General features: G+C 41.5%; 2 protein-coding genes across 3 annotated transcripts in view; one reads left to right on the forward strand and one right to left on the reverse strand.

Annotated features, from left to right (window-relative positions):
• Positions 1–14,761, reverse strand: part of LOC126850020 (lysozyme D-like) — a 137,502-nt gene that overhangs the window by 93,043 nt on the left and 29,698 nt on the right. The gene's annotated exons all lie outside the window — the stretch shown is intronic.
• LOC126849984 (transcription factor Sp9) overlaps positions 1–14,761 on the forward strand; it is a 37,278-nt gene that overhangs the window by 10,172 nt on the left and 12,345 nt on the right. The window lies entirely within an intron of this gene.

A 14,761-nucleotide genomic window follows, 5' to 3' on the forward strand; every position in this document is an offset into this window, starting at 1 on the left:
TGTCATGAAAGAGAACGGTTGGTTAAATTGGGTTGGGGATAAACAGAAAATTAGTTATCAGTAAACGTTGCATGTAATTTGAATGAACGTTGTACACAGCTGTGAATATTAGCAAATAAATTACTTTGTCATTATTATCAACAATTCGATCATCCGTACGTGTCAGCGCAAATAAGGAAAATAATTTATTTAATATATAATTATATGTTTTGGTATATTTTTTGTTGTTGCAACATGCACTATGATTAGAAAGTTAGATGGGGAGATTGATTAGTATCTGTAGTACACAATAATTAATTATTTATGATACGATGTGATAATTATTTATGATCTAAAGTATTATAGCGATACATTTATCCGTAACGCAAGAATTATTCGTCTCTATATGAATTTAATAATAGAATAGAAGAACTAATTATAATGACACATAATAATAATCATTATTTCATAAAATAATACGCACTAATTTTCAATTATAGGTAATTATTTATCAGATAATTACTTGGCGATGGAATCAAATTTATCTATGCAATTACTTTTAACACTATAATACAGACTATCTTAATTGACTGTATTACTTTAATCAGAAATATATATATTTTATTCATATAATTATCATTATAAATTTATACTATTAACTTTATTTAATAATTAAATATTAAAGTTACATTTGATTAAGATAAGAGACGTAGAAACGTTTTGAAAATATCAAAAGTATTTTCTCGTATAAATTGCAAGTTTTAAAAACTTATTTATATGTATAAGCGCAAAATAATCTTTAATGTACACTTTATAAGGTAAAGATAATTAATATTAAAAGTGTCAACAAGTATCGAGTAAGGAGAAGATTTACTTCTCTGCAACGTCATATCGCGATTGAAAAAGTTTTATACGCGTAAATATTTTATAATTGATAAAGGTTAAAATGTCTTTTACCCATTTGAAAAATATGCTGAGAGACAAAAAAAATAACAAGTCTTAATGATCATCGGTCAGTGAATTTTAAATCCTATAAATATAAAGGCAAAGAAATCTCATATAGCAGATTTATAGCAAAGTAGACGACGAGAGTTTCTTACACATCAACTACTCCAATTCGGCAAAATCGGCCTTTTACGATCGTATCGAGCAACATTGCAGATAGCATTACGGATCAGAAAAATATTAGAGATAATCTGACAGTGATAAGCTCTCGATACATGCTTCGGCATTTGCGACCGTAACCGGGTAACACATGTTCGCTGGAGAAGCTCTTTATTTTATGACTCGGCAGGAAGGACGACGGCGGTCGCCTTGCGGGCCCCGCGAAATGATTTACGAGTCGACGTAAAAAAGTAATTAAATCCCTGCCGTCAAAAAGAAAGGCGCGCGCGCGCGCGTGAGCGCGAGTATTAATTAAGTCAGGCAGAAAGTTTCCTGTGTACGTCGCGTCTCTCGAATATTAATGGCGGCGAAAAATCGCGTATCCGTCCGTGGACATTTCGCGGGCGTTCGAGATCGTCCTTCGGATCCGATCTCGGCTTCCGATTCGGCCTTTTTTACGGCTTCTCGTTACTCCGTTCCTCCATGTTGACTCGCTGTTTGTTTCTCGGGTTTCTTTCCTCGCTCGCGCGAACCTGTTTCCCGCGATTCTCGCAGCTTGACCGTCGTGTTGCGAGTCGTTTTTATATCGCGTGAGATTATTCATGGACGACATCGTCGATCCTGAATCCAGAGAGTGATTCTACAGCGTTCGCGTTGCCAGAGAAAACCGAAGCTGAATTGCGGAAGACTCGAATAAATCTATTCCAGGAGATTATTCTCCCTTTCTAAAAATAAATAATATACATCGAGCGTTGCCGACATACTTTTTTACTGCTAGGTAAATATTCGAACTCGCGAAAACACTTTTGGGGTTTTTCCAATATCTGTCATAAATAAAGAATAAACGAGTGACGTGACTGGCTCTCATCGAAATAAATGTTCCGTTTTCCAAAACTTTCGGCTGCGCGTTCTTTCGACCCGGTGTCGAGCCACTCGATCCGAATGTATCGAGTGTCCCTCTTACAATGCCTCCTTGCGCAAGGTTCTCAGGGCTCAAAAGGACTGCTCCTACCTGTGTATCCGAGGAGCCAATTATTTGTCCGATCTCCTTTGTGCGCCGGTGGAATCCACTTGACAGGATGCGTGGGATGGAAACGCGATGCCTACTTCCTTTCGTCACCCGATCCCGCCAATAAGAAGATACTCGCGTCCACGTAAGGGTCTCGTCTTTTTGTTTCTTTCTCTCGCCCGAGACTCACCCTGTCTCTTATATATCGTCAATGGGGGAGGGGGGTTGCCCTTAAAGGATCGTGAAACTCCTTGACGACGCGTCGGTGAATGGGACACGATTGCGATTAATACGCTCGACTTGGCGCGACGAGAGGAATAGAGGCGAATTTACTCGTCGTTTACACGCATGTATACATTCTCCCTTCTTTTCCCGGTGTCGATTGAATGAGGATGTCAACAATATCCTCCCTAGTTTCGTAATGATTCGATCGAATAAACTTTTCGAGTGCAATGTTTACATTTCGAATATTACTTTTAAGATCGATGATAAAATTTATATGAAATTTTCCCAATCGGCGGTGATAAATTTATTTAACTGATATCCATCGCGAAAAGAAAGGGAAGAAAATATATAAAATATTTATTTATAAGGGAGTATAAAGATATGTTATCTTCTTACTGCTCCAATGTCATGCATTAATAAACGTGGCACACGCAAAACGGCACACGTTGAACCGTCACGCGCATTGAAGCTATACATAAAACTACCTACAAACTTGGGGAGAGTTTTCTTCGTAAAGTTATACGTCGGCACGCTACGCTGAAAAGACGTGAATCCGCGGGAAACCGACAAACCTGTCACGCTATGAGCCACTCGTCGCAGCTCGATACAGCGATGGTCGTTTTTCTAGCGATCGATCTCGGTGTATCATTAACAATTAATGCTTCGATCGACAAAGTCCGGGATATGCCTGGGGACCGTTGTTGTTATTAATTCACGGATCACTCCGCCGCGCCCCGTCGCTTTCTTCATTGACATAATATCTCCGTTTTTAGCGGACCACTTCCGCCACTCTCAGCGATCTTGCGTAAAATATTTAGAAATGATGTACGGTCTGATGTACGGGAAGCGATTAAAAAAAAAGATCCTTATTTAAATTATATATTTTGAATTGACCATGGACTTTCGATCCATTATACTATGTATCATGTCGCTAAGGACACAATTGACACGAGAACGCGCGCGGAAGGGAATTGTCGCGTATATCCTCGAGCTCTTTATGCGATTCTGCCCGTGTCCGCCAATAGCGAACATAGTTGACACCTGTCAATATTTTGCACGACATCGTCCGCGTCGCGATCTCGAGTACCCTCGATGTTCTCTCGGCTTCCACACCGGTAATCCGATAATCCGATTCGCCTGGTAAGGGTGTCCCTTTAAGCGACGTCCCGTTGACATTTTCGAGAGCGACAATGGACTGCGAACGGCCGCGGCTGAGTGCCCAGCGTTTGTCGCAGAAAAATGCATCCTCGTCACGCCGGGAGCAGACGGAGGAGATTGCGGGGCTTTTTACATGACCAAAGAGGATTTACCTGAAGCACCGGATGCCACACGAGGATGTCGTCCTAATTTGTACTATTTAAGAGCGAGAAAGAGAGGGAGAGAGAAGCACTATTTCCTTAAACGACCGCAACGTCTGCTCTTGCGAAACACGCGATGCACCGCCGCTTCTCCTTCAGTCCTCACGAAGCTCTTCTATATGTATCTTAAGGGTGATCACGAGCGTCCCAATTTTGCTTTACATTCCGTATAATAGGTATCTTTCGGTTAGTACAGAAGAGAAAGAGAAAAAATTCAATGAAACCGTTGTTAAAGATTCGATAAAGAATCCTTCCTTCGCTCGCTTGTGACATAATATCTGTCACAGGTACATCCCTAACCATTTTTTTTTTTTTTTTAATATAATTTTTAGGAGCGGCATTTTCCTAAGCGTACATTTCTATCTAGAAATTTTAACGGCTCTTTTAGACCGATATTGAGTAAAGTTTTATCTGCGGAAAATCGCTCGTGCGATGGATACCGCCGGTAGTCACTCTCATCGAGCTTCTCTCCGAGCGTCTCCCCTCTGTCACGCCCAACGTGACGGAACCGTACCCTAATGAATTATTTTCGTCGAGCACATCGTAACTCGCGACGTGTAAACACCCTTTCGAAAGCTCGCTCGTACAGCACGTTCAGCTCGCTGTGCTGCACGGGGTCCGACACTGGCAGATGTGCGGAGAGACAACATGGCCGCCGGGTGGCGGTCTGTGAAAAGTCGTCTTTAGGAAACCGTTATTACGTATGATCGATTGATTTCGGTATCGTTTAAGCGTCGACGTGGACGTGGTCGCGCGATTGTCCCTTTTCTTTCGGAAAAAAGGCCATTGGAAAAAACAGCCGGCTATAATTTGCGTATGGACCTATATACGCAATGGGTTTGCGTGATAAAAACTCTGTGTGTATATATACTCTGTGTATATGCATATATACACACATAAGTTTTTATTGGGATGATTGATTGTATTTATTGGGATTCAGGAAATTTTATAAAAAATTTTTTCTAATAATTTTATTCTTATATTATAAATCAAAATTATGTGTTCAAGTATATATTATAAATATACATATATCTATCTTTATTTATATATTCAATAAAAAATATTTAAAAAGATTTATCTTCGAAAATTATTTTTTTCTGTACATTTGCACATCTAGCAATCGAAGTTTAAGTGGTTCTGAGTTTTTCGTAGCAAAAAATGAGTTACAAAACGCATAGAATAGAAAAAATTATTTTAGAAAGTTATAAAAAAATCTTTAAAGTATTATCATTACTTGAAATTTTGAACAAAAATATCTGAAAGATCAGGGAACTCTTTTATAAAATTTAGATACCCTGAATTCGCAATGTTTATTCTGAGGCCGAAGGTTTATATCGGAAAATAAGCCGCGGGTCAGGGATATGTCATCCGAAAGTGTATAATCGATCCTAAACACAACACCGAGAGGAATATGCGATAGATGAGGTCTCTCGTCTCAGATTGGGGCACCACGCTTATATATTTCAGAGAGACATAAATTGTGTGTGAAATTGCAGGCTAGGAGATATTACACGGAGCGATATATTTATCGCTTTTTCAAAGTCTGTCTATGTACGGATGATTTATGCGTTTCAACGTATTAGAACCTCGTGTGAGCCTTTCGCGAAACCGGTCGCGGAACACGATACTCGCCATTACCCTTCATCTTTGCTTTCCCGGCTTCGATTAACAGCGCCGTATCTGCAAAGTGAATCGATTTAAAAAACGCCGCGGAAGTTAATCTTCGATCGATGGTTACGTTTATTGATCGAAACCTCATGCACGTCTGCGTTTTTTGTATCATGGAATTTTTTTTTTTTTTTCTTTTCTTTTGAAAAGTTTTATTTTAGAAAAAGTGAACATTCTCGTGTGAACATTTTGGAAAATATCAAAATACTAAAAATCTTTATTATACGGATTGAATATTACGATTCGTTTAACTGTGTCAGAGTTAAATCGAGATGATCTTAAAGATGTGACAGTGCGTTTTTTTATAAGAAACTACTAGAGAGTCGCGCTATTATTATCGATAAGCCATGCAATACAAGAAAAATCTACTCGTACAATATTTCATTATACGTATATACAAAATCACAGACAAAAGTAGCAGACTCTGATAAAGGACACTTGTGAAAACAACCTTTCTCTTTTTGCCTGAAACTTTTATCGAATTAATATATATAACAGCCTTGTAACATGGATATTTTTATACTGGTAATAAAAAGAGAAAAAATAAATTTCGATGAAAATTATTTGCTGCTTCGCGAGGAAAAAAGATGTTATTCAATGTATAAAGCAATTCTGAGATAAACGATAATCATTGTGGAGAGATTGTTTCAACGAAATTTTCCCGAATCCCGGGATCACTCGCGAGATCCCCCTCCCCCCACACATTTGTGTACCCTACGTACCGTTCGTTGCACATTGTACATACGAGCGCGGCTCGATCGAACCTGCAATTTGGCGTAGATACGCCCGTGCGTGTGGGTTTACCGGCCGCGTGCAGCGGCTTGCACCGGGTTTATATACGTGCCTTCCGCCGGCCATCATCGTATCGCTCCAAGGTCCGATAATTGAAAAGCCAAGAGAGACTTCTCTCTACTCCCATCGCGCGCGCTGCGAAACAATATTCCTCCTAGAGGCGCGCACGAGCCCCGTCGATGGTACGTCGAATTACCGGCCATTATCGTGACGTATCATCGCCGAGCAGCGTCATTCACCGCGGGACCCATGATGGGAAAGGACGAACAATACTCGATCTGCGGTCGACACCTCCAGGCTTTAACGTGCACCACTCGAGTAAAGTGGAGGACGATTATTAACGACTCTCTCTCTCTCTCTCTCTCTCTCTATCTCTTTCCCTCTCGCTGCGATTCTATTTAAGTCCTCTAACTTTTTTTTATCGCTGAAACAATGGAGTGTATCTCTTTGCCAAGACCTTAGTGCTCGCGGCGATACAACACGCGCGACGCAACTTGCGAATTTTAGCCATCGACGGAACGCGCTCTTTCTTTTCAGCCATATCGATACCAATATCAGACGACCGTCTATTATTTCTAACGACAGGTTGTACGTAGAATCGTACAACACATAGTACACAGTGCGGAGAATGAATAATATTCTTATTGACATACGATTATTCTAATACACCCAGTATGTTGTCTTCAGAACGACTGTTGACGATTTCGATATTTTTTGCTTTAAGAAAATTCTTGAGTATACCAAATAAAAATTTTTCTAACATTTACTTTAAGATTATCCTGTTTCTCTCAATTCACAATTTCAACTATTGAATGTCAAACAAATATTTGTACGATTGATTAAGAGCGAATTTTTAGAAACATTCGCATATGCGATAAATATAAAGAAAACAAAGATAGAAAAAGATAATTAAATTGTTTCACTAATTTTTTCGATATTCACCGTGTACCATAGCCGAGACTAAGCAAAACATGTATGTTTACGTTTGGTGTTTATAGTTGAGATTTTTCATTTTCCCTCTTTTTAACATCTAATCATGTACTTTTCTTTTTATTTACATATTCTTTATCCTTTACTATCTCAATATATAATATATATATATATAATATTCAGAACATGTGTGTGTGTGTGTGTGTGTGTGTGTGAATATACAGAACAGAGATCTTTGATTCCGAAATGAAACTATCAATTACTATACGTGTGATAGCCGTCGTCTTTCGACGATCGTATATATAAACTATTGTAAACACACCTGTACATATCGTGCGGCGAGCATGGTTCTTCGCGTGGCGCTTGATGACATTAGGCACTGATACATGCGAGTAATCGTTACCACGCAGCGGATCATGGACGCTCGTTGAAAAGAGCTCGATGAATGACGGAGCACCAACGATGCTCGGCGGGACGCGGACGCCTGTATCCTTTATCCGGCAATGCCGCCCTCTCGCCGCTCGGTTCGAAGGATAAAGAGCGTCCCCGCGGGGCGCCCTTTCCCCCCGCAGCGTCCAAACCAAAACACTGACGGGACGAACGCGTCCAGCGTCGCCCGCGGTGATTTATTGGTCATTCGATTGCAGCGCGTCTTGCGCCTACTCATCCCTCAATTTTTGGATAAAAAACGATCGATGTAGAAAAATTTGCAATGTTAATTTTACAACTAAATATCGTATATAATGTTTCTTCACTTTAATTTTCTTCGCAATTGAAAAAAAAAAAAAAAAAATAATTTTGAATTTTGAGGAAATTTGAAAATAATTTTAAAGCAAGTTTGAAAATCTTAAATAAGAAATTTTAATATGCATGCTTTTAAATTTATTATTTTAATTATGATTTTTAGAGAAATATTTTTTTATGCTACAATTGATATTTTGTATCTGTCATCCTTATGGAAATTGCCTTCAATCGCAAAATTATTAACATATGTTATATATTGTATGTAAAAGACATGTAATCCGAATCTTTGTAAAAAAAATCTATCGTAAAATAAATTGTTACATTTTTTGTACGCGATAAAGACTATGATGTTATATCATCGCTCGTGACAGCGACAAACTTTTAGCCGTCACTGTACACGCGCACGGTCTGACATGGTAAAAATCCGGCTCGCAATCCGGATTCTCATTCGAAGTTAGTCTGGTCCGACCGACGTCCTCGATTTCTACTCCGCGCAGAAAGGCCTGACCAAAGCCCTGACGAGGAAGGAAGAATATGAAAAAAACGCTCGCGTGACGAATATTCGACGCGTCCCGCAGTTCTCTTCGCCGAAGCCGTATATTCAGCGTCCTTGTCTTTCGGGCAATTTAGGGCTCTTTTCGCGCGTGGAGCGCCGGCCGACGACCCCTTCCGGAATTCTGACGATTACTTCCGGCATATTTCGCACGTGAAGAGAAGAACGCCGATCGCGATTTTGCACTTTTAGCAGATGCATACTCTCTCTCTCGTCGCACCTCTTGCAATGCCCTCGGGTACAGACGCGTACACGACACGCGGAACACGTTAAAACGTTGCGTGCGGCTCGCGTGCAAAGGAGGAACCAACGCGACTTTCGAGTAATGGCCAGGGTGTAATTGGCCGACGTATTATTACGGCGGATTCGATATTAAATCCAGTACACGGCACTGTTTTTCTCTCGTCTAATAATCGCTCGTAATCGATTCGTATCCCCTCGCCTTACGCGACAAGTCGCTAACTCGAGATATATCGCGTTTTTAGAAACAACAATATACAATAATAGCCGTAATCGTTATGTGTAATAATATCTAACCGATGGCACGAGGAATTATTTATTTCACATCACCACCGGCGCTGTGAATTATTCCCCGACCCGTCAACGAATCCTTTAGAGAAAGAGAGAAAGGCACACACACATTGCGTATCCACTCTGAAAGGGGATAGAGAGACGAATATACTCATCAAGCCAAAAATAAATCTTTGATGGCTTTTTTTTCTTTCACTGACGTTCGGTCTTTTCTACGTAATGCGCCGCATAATAAATTACGGAAATAAGAGAAGCTTGTTTCGAGTAACGAAGCGTGCATGATTAATGAGTGGATGTTGTATCGATAACTCGTGACGCTTTACGAACGACAAGTCAAATGGAACATCCGACGGGAGTTTAAAGATTATGACTCGTGTTTTCACCGCGCATTTAACACTCAATATAGCTGTCTTGTTCTCATTCTTACATCGTTCAAAAATGTTATATTAAAATGTATATGTAGCATTAAAATATAATATGAATTTTGATATTCGCGCTAACAGAAGTAAAAACTATCAACATACATATGACAGATAAATGTAAAGCAACGTGCCCCTCTATTTCTCAATATTAAGTGCGCTGCTTTTATCAGAGCTGATATGAATTTCACTCGTCCTGAGCTTATTGTATATATTCATTGCACGCGTTTAGAAAGGAAAGTACGCCATTATAAAAAGGCGATATAGAAAAACAGATCTTACAGCGTTACAAACACACATACCTCGCCTCTCTATTTTCGCGGAATCGATCGATCTCGCGGGGTGACACGCCTAATCGACGAGACTTTAAGAGATTGTTATCGGAAATCTTACGTGATCGCGCGATTTCAATTTTCCACAAGTTTCACTCGCTCGATATATGCAGACAACAATTTGCATTTCGGTATCCCTATCGCGCTCGACGTACCCCGAGGTGACAAATTATCCTCTCCACGCATTGCGTAACGACCTCCAGGTGGTACCATTAGATTTACGGATCGGACGGCGACTCTCTCGTCGTGTTCTATTCCAGTGCGACATCCGCTAGTGAATTAGGAAAATCAAGTCTCCCGCTGCCGCGAAAGGACGTCGTCACGATTTATAGCGCGTCCTCGAGAATCGAGGGAATGTTCTCTCGCCCGCGCGTTCGCTCATTTATGAATTTTTATGTAAAGAGAAGGGATTCATATATGCGCGGCTCTCCGCGTTTATTTATGCTTATTTACGAAGCTCTTTATCATCTATCAGGATAATCATCGCGAGCAGCGGCATTTTTCATCTTTTAATATTTAACATCGCCGTTCGAGAATGACATTAAGGAGAGATTTTTACTCGATATCATGACGTATAAAATATTGTTAATTTAATATACACGTGTTTCATTTTATCTTTGATAATTCAGAGATAACTCGAGATTTTAATATTTCAGATGAATCTTTAGTTGTTTGTGTCGGTACGTTTGAAACGCAACCTCCGTACATGACGTTGGTTCGTAACAGCGTAACTCACGCACCGACAGCCGTCAACGATTACTCGAACTTCCGTCGCGGCGATAAAATCGCTGGCAGGCGCGACGGTAAGCATCCACTCGCGTGCTCGCAAACATTACCGCTTCTGGACAACCATCTCCGGCGATCGCTCGTAATCTTTCCGCGACCGCGACGATAATATATTTATGCGGCTTGTGTGTCGATGCGAGCAAGAGAGAGAGAGCGCAGAGAAAATCAACCGCGAACAGATTTCGCTCCCACGTTCGGCCCGTCCGCTAAATCGTGAAACAATAAATCCGGACGCGCGGGGGGGGGGGTCAACCCTCTTTACGAGGTCCTTATAGCCGGGGATGATGCCCCTTTGACGTTGCGAGGGCGCGGGTAGCCTAATATGTCACAGTCTGTCGCAGGGGCACCCCCGTCAAAGTCGGTCCTCGAAAACGAGGGCGGTTTCCCCCGTTCAGGGGTCGACTACTCACGATTAGATGCGCTTCTAATGGAGCGATTCAATAGCGACGATCTGATAAACCGATTCCACGCGTTTTCCTGGTCCCCGGGTTCGCGAATCGAATTAAGCATGATCCGCGTTTCTCGATCTCGTATTCGCGGCTGAGTCTTATAATGATGTCATTGTGTGAATTGAATTCTCGCTGATATAGTAGATCTTGATATCGTTTAAAAATATCGACTGACGGCGAAATAATGGCAGATCCTAACGCGCTCAACGACTCAGTCGCATTTAAAATATATATAAATTAGAGTCGAAACTTCTCTCGCTTATGGAGTCGTCGAGAAGTGTATATATATATATATATACATGGTGTGTCGAGAAAAATAATTTGCATAATTTCAAAACGCGCGATCCGTTGCGAGATAAGATGAAGGAGCGCGCGTATCGCGAGTCTATCGTGCGAAAGCACGATGAAGCAATAAATTTCGCCAGGTTGGCGCGGAAGACACGCGAACCATTTTGTTCGAGATCCGGACGACCAACCGGTCGGTTCGCCGATGCTTGTTATACCCGTGCAACGTATAATGGTCACTTTCGCAATATCGGCTGCGTGGCTATAGATACTAACGATATTGCTATCGAAGCAGCGATATCATTCCGTTTCAGTATTTTAAATTCGATACTTTGTATAGATACTTGTATGCTCGGTATTATCCGCGTCATTATGTTGTTGCTCGATTCGAATAACACAGTGCCCACGCATCGCATGTCGACCTGCAACTATGAATAGCTGCAATGTGATTTACTCATGCGAGCTGAATCATCTCTTAAAGGGAAACGTCATCGGCATGCTGCTCCATTAAATGTAAAACATTAATTATATATAACGCTATACGTAACACGAGTAACAGTCATGTAGAAAAGGAGAAAATATCTAAAATTGCGATCTCTTCTAATAGACAACGTGAGAAATATTTTTAATGGTGCTCATTTAATAACACAGTGACGTGCGTGTCGGTAAATTTTATTGCTTCGTCGGCGTCCAGTATCAACGCCATTAAAGGTATTTTTCACCTTCAATTATACATACACGAGCTTTCTCTAAACGTATAAAACATGTAATCCTGCCTTTTACCTCTCTCCAACTATCTTTATTATTTTTTATATTTATGAAAATAACATATTGTTTTTTTTTTCTTATTATTATTATATACATACAAATGTATCAAAAATTTCTAAAGATCGCGACAGACTATTCGACGATTCAAAAAATATCTCGATGCTTCCGAATTCTTTTTAAGGCAATAACACTAATTGATATTGCGTCTGCTTGAAAACGGATGTCCTTGTAGCGTTAACGAGATAGAAAGAGCCGGTTCTTCTCGAGCACAGGATTATATATACATGCGACGATTATGGCTATTACGTTCATGTACTCATCGTAAAACGTCTCGTTTGCGGATGCTAAAGAGGGAGGACCACTTAATTTTGCCTTGCGAACCTCTCGTGCATTTTACCTCAAATAACGATTTACAAAAATCACGCAATATATATTTCGATATTATTAAAATTTTTAGAAAATATATGAAAATAATTTCTTTTGTTTTCGTTTTGAATGCAGCGCTCGCAGCTCGAATGTGTACTCGACTTTTAACGGATCGATGTCTCTTATTGATCGCGCGCGTTTGTGCTTTCTTTCGCTCGGCAAACTCAACTACATACGCAACTAAGGAACGCGGAATCGTGTCTCGATCTATTCCGATGATCTTTGCGTTAACCTCTTGACATTATCGACTCGACGTTATACAAGTCGCTAGTAGATCCTATTACATTCAGCATAGTCGACGTGGTGTGCTTCACGTCGTGACGAACGCCATGTGTTATCGCTAATAACCATGTAACGCAACAAGACGGAGTTATTTGTATATCTCACAAATCAATAATCGTATAAAAAAAAAAGGCTAAAAAACATTTTATGCGTTTTATATAAACTAAAATTAACACGTTGACGTTCACCACCGCACATGCCAAGTACATTCCTCGAGAATAGAGTCACCTGTTTCGCCACCAAGTAGATTTATAGTCTCGCAAGTTATGCTCGCGGCGTGTTAAGTACGACTATAGTCACCTACTTAAACTTGACAGCTCTGCGAAAAATCACGAATAAAACAAGACGATAGTTTTTCAAGAGAATTTTTCTCATTTAAATGCCCTATTATCATTTTACATGATTGATCAATCTACATGAATTATTTATTTATAAGGAAAATATCGCGGATTTTAATTATCCAGGAATTGATCATGATCTAGATCGCCGAAGTTGCGAATGCAAAAGAAAAAAACGAGACGCCTGTTTGCGGAATCGTCGCGCAGCTTTACAAGTTCTCGAGCTATTTGCAAGACCGATCTCGCAAACCACGCGCGCACAACTTTTTGCTCGGAATATTATAGCGCCGAAGGAGGAGGGGATCGTGGCTCTTCCCAAGAGAGATTGGATCTTTAACCGCTTTACTTTTAGCGGCAGCTGCGTCCGGCCGCCGCCGAGATGAACGGGTTCACGTGGTCTGCCAAAGGTGATTTAGTGCCGGTTTGTTGCCGTAACGCCGTCGGTAACACATCGCCCCACGTTCGGCGAAGTCGGCCGCAATATTACACGGCACCGGCGCGTAGAACGCGCGATGATCCAACTCGAGAGAGAGAGAGAGAGAGAGAGAGAGAGTCGTCCGCCGCTAAATTACCTCGTCGGCTCGATCAGGTTGGCGTGCTTTTGTTTATCCTGTCAAAACGATCCCGATAAGCCGACGATTAAAACGCGAGGAAGATCGCTACGCGGACGACCAGTCGCACGTGTCGATTTGCCAACGATACGCATCTATCGCGAGTCTAAACAGCCACGTCGGTGGTCACGATTAGACGTCACATCTCACTCGCGTCGGATATTGCCGACGACGCAGGTGCACCTAACACTGACATTCGCCAATCGATGGTATCGATAACATCTCGTGTGATGATCATGCTTTTCTGATTCTCTCTTAATCTTTTGGACCGCACGAGGGAAGACGAGAAAATGAATGAGTTTTATGCATAATAAAATCTGATTGGACGATAAAGAGTAGCGCAAGAAAGAATGTTGCACGCTAAGAAGCGCTTTCTGATGTTATCGAGGACATCTTTATGTCATTCTACCGAAAACAACGCGCAAACATGTAGAATGAAGTAAAACTTGCTGCCGCGTGTGTGTGTGTGTGTCTTTCCTGTTACAATCGCGGCTCAATTCCGGAGCGAATCAACCTTCAAGGCCGGCGACCGTGGCGTCCGTTATCGCCTCGAAGAGCGCGCCGTGTAGATTTGCCGAAGCGCTGCAGAATTCTTATGACTTTTTAAGTGAACGTAAATATTTGCAGGTGCAAAGCCGCGCGCGGGGCTCCACGACGGGAGAAAGAGAGAGGGAGAAAAGGATTTCGCGCTCGTAATTTGCGCGAAACGCATACGCGTACGTATCCGGCCGCGATGCAACTTTCCGTCGTAAAGTATTTACAGCGATCTCACAGACGAGCCGCCTGGCGTAAATTTATCAGCTCGCGCGTCCGCTCGTCCACGAACTTCGTCGAGCTGCCCATACGTTCGACCGTCTCTTTTCGCGTCTCGTAAAACGTCTTCGCGATTAAATTACGGCATCGTTCTCCTAAACGGCCTTCATCGTCTCGGAAATACACGCCGGCTGAATAAATCGCTGGAAAGCAGGTGAGTTGCAGTGCGGTGTAGCGTGTGTGGTCGATTCATCGGGGAACAAAAAGGAGTCAACACTTTCTCTGATAGAAAGTAATCGCATGCATGCCGTGCGATAAACGTCCGCGACAAGAGAGAATCGCACCGGATCTTCCGATCCGACTCCAAGACTGCATTCACTCTTGAGTAACAAAAAAGAAACAATCTCGACAGCTTCGAA

This window comes from Cataglyphis hispanica, chromosome 5, assembly GCF_021464435.1.
Source record: "Cataglyphis hispanica isolate Lineage 1 chromosome 5, ULB_Chis1_1.0, whole genome shotgun sequence".
NCBI lineage: Eukaryota > Metazoa > Arthropoda > Insecta > Hymenoptera > Formicidae > Cataglyphis > Cataglyphis hispanica.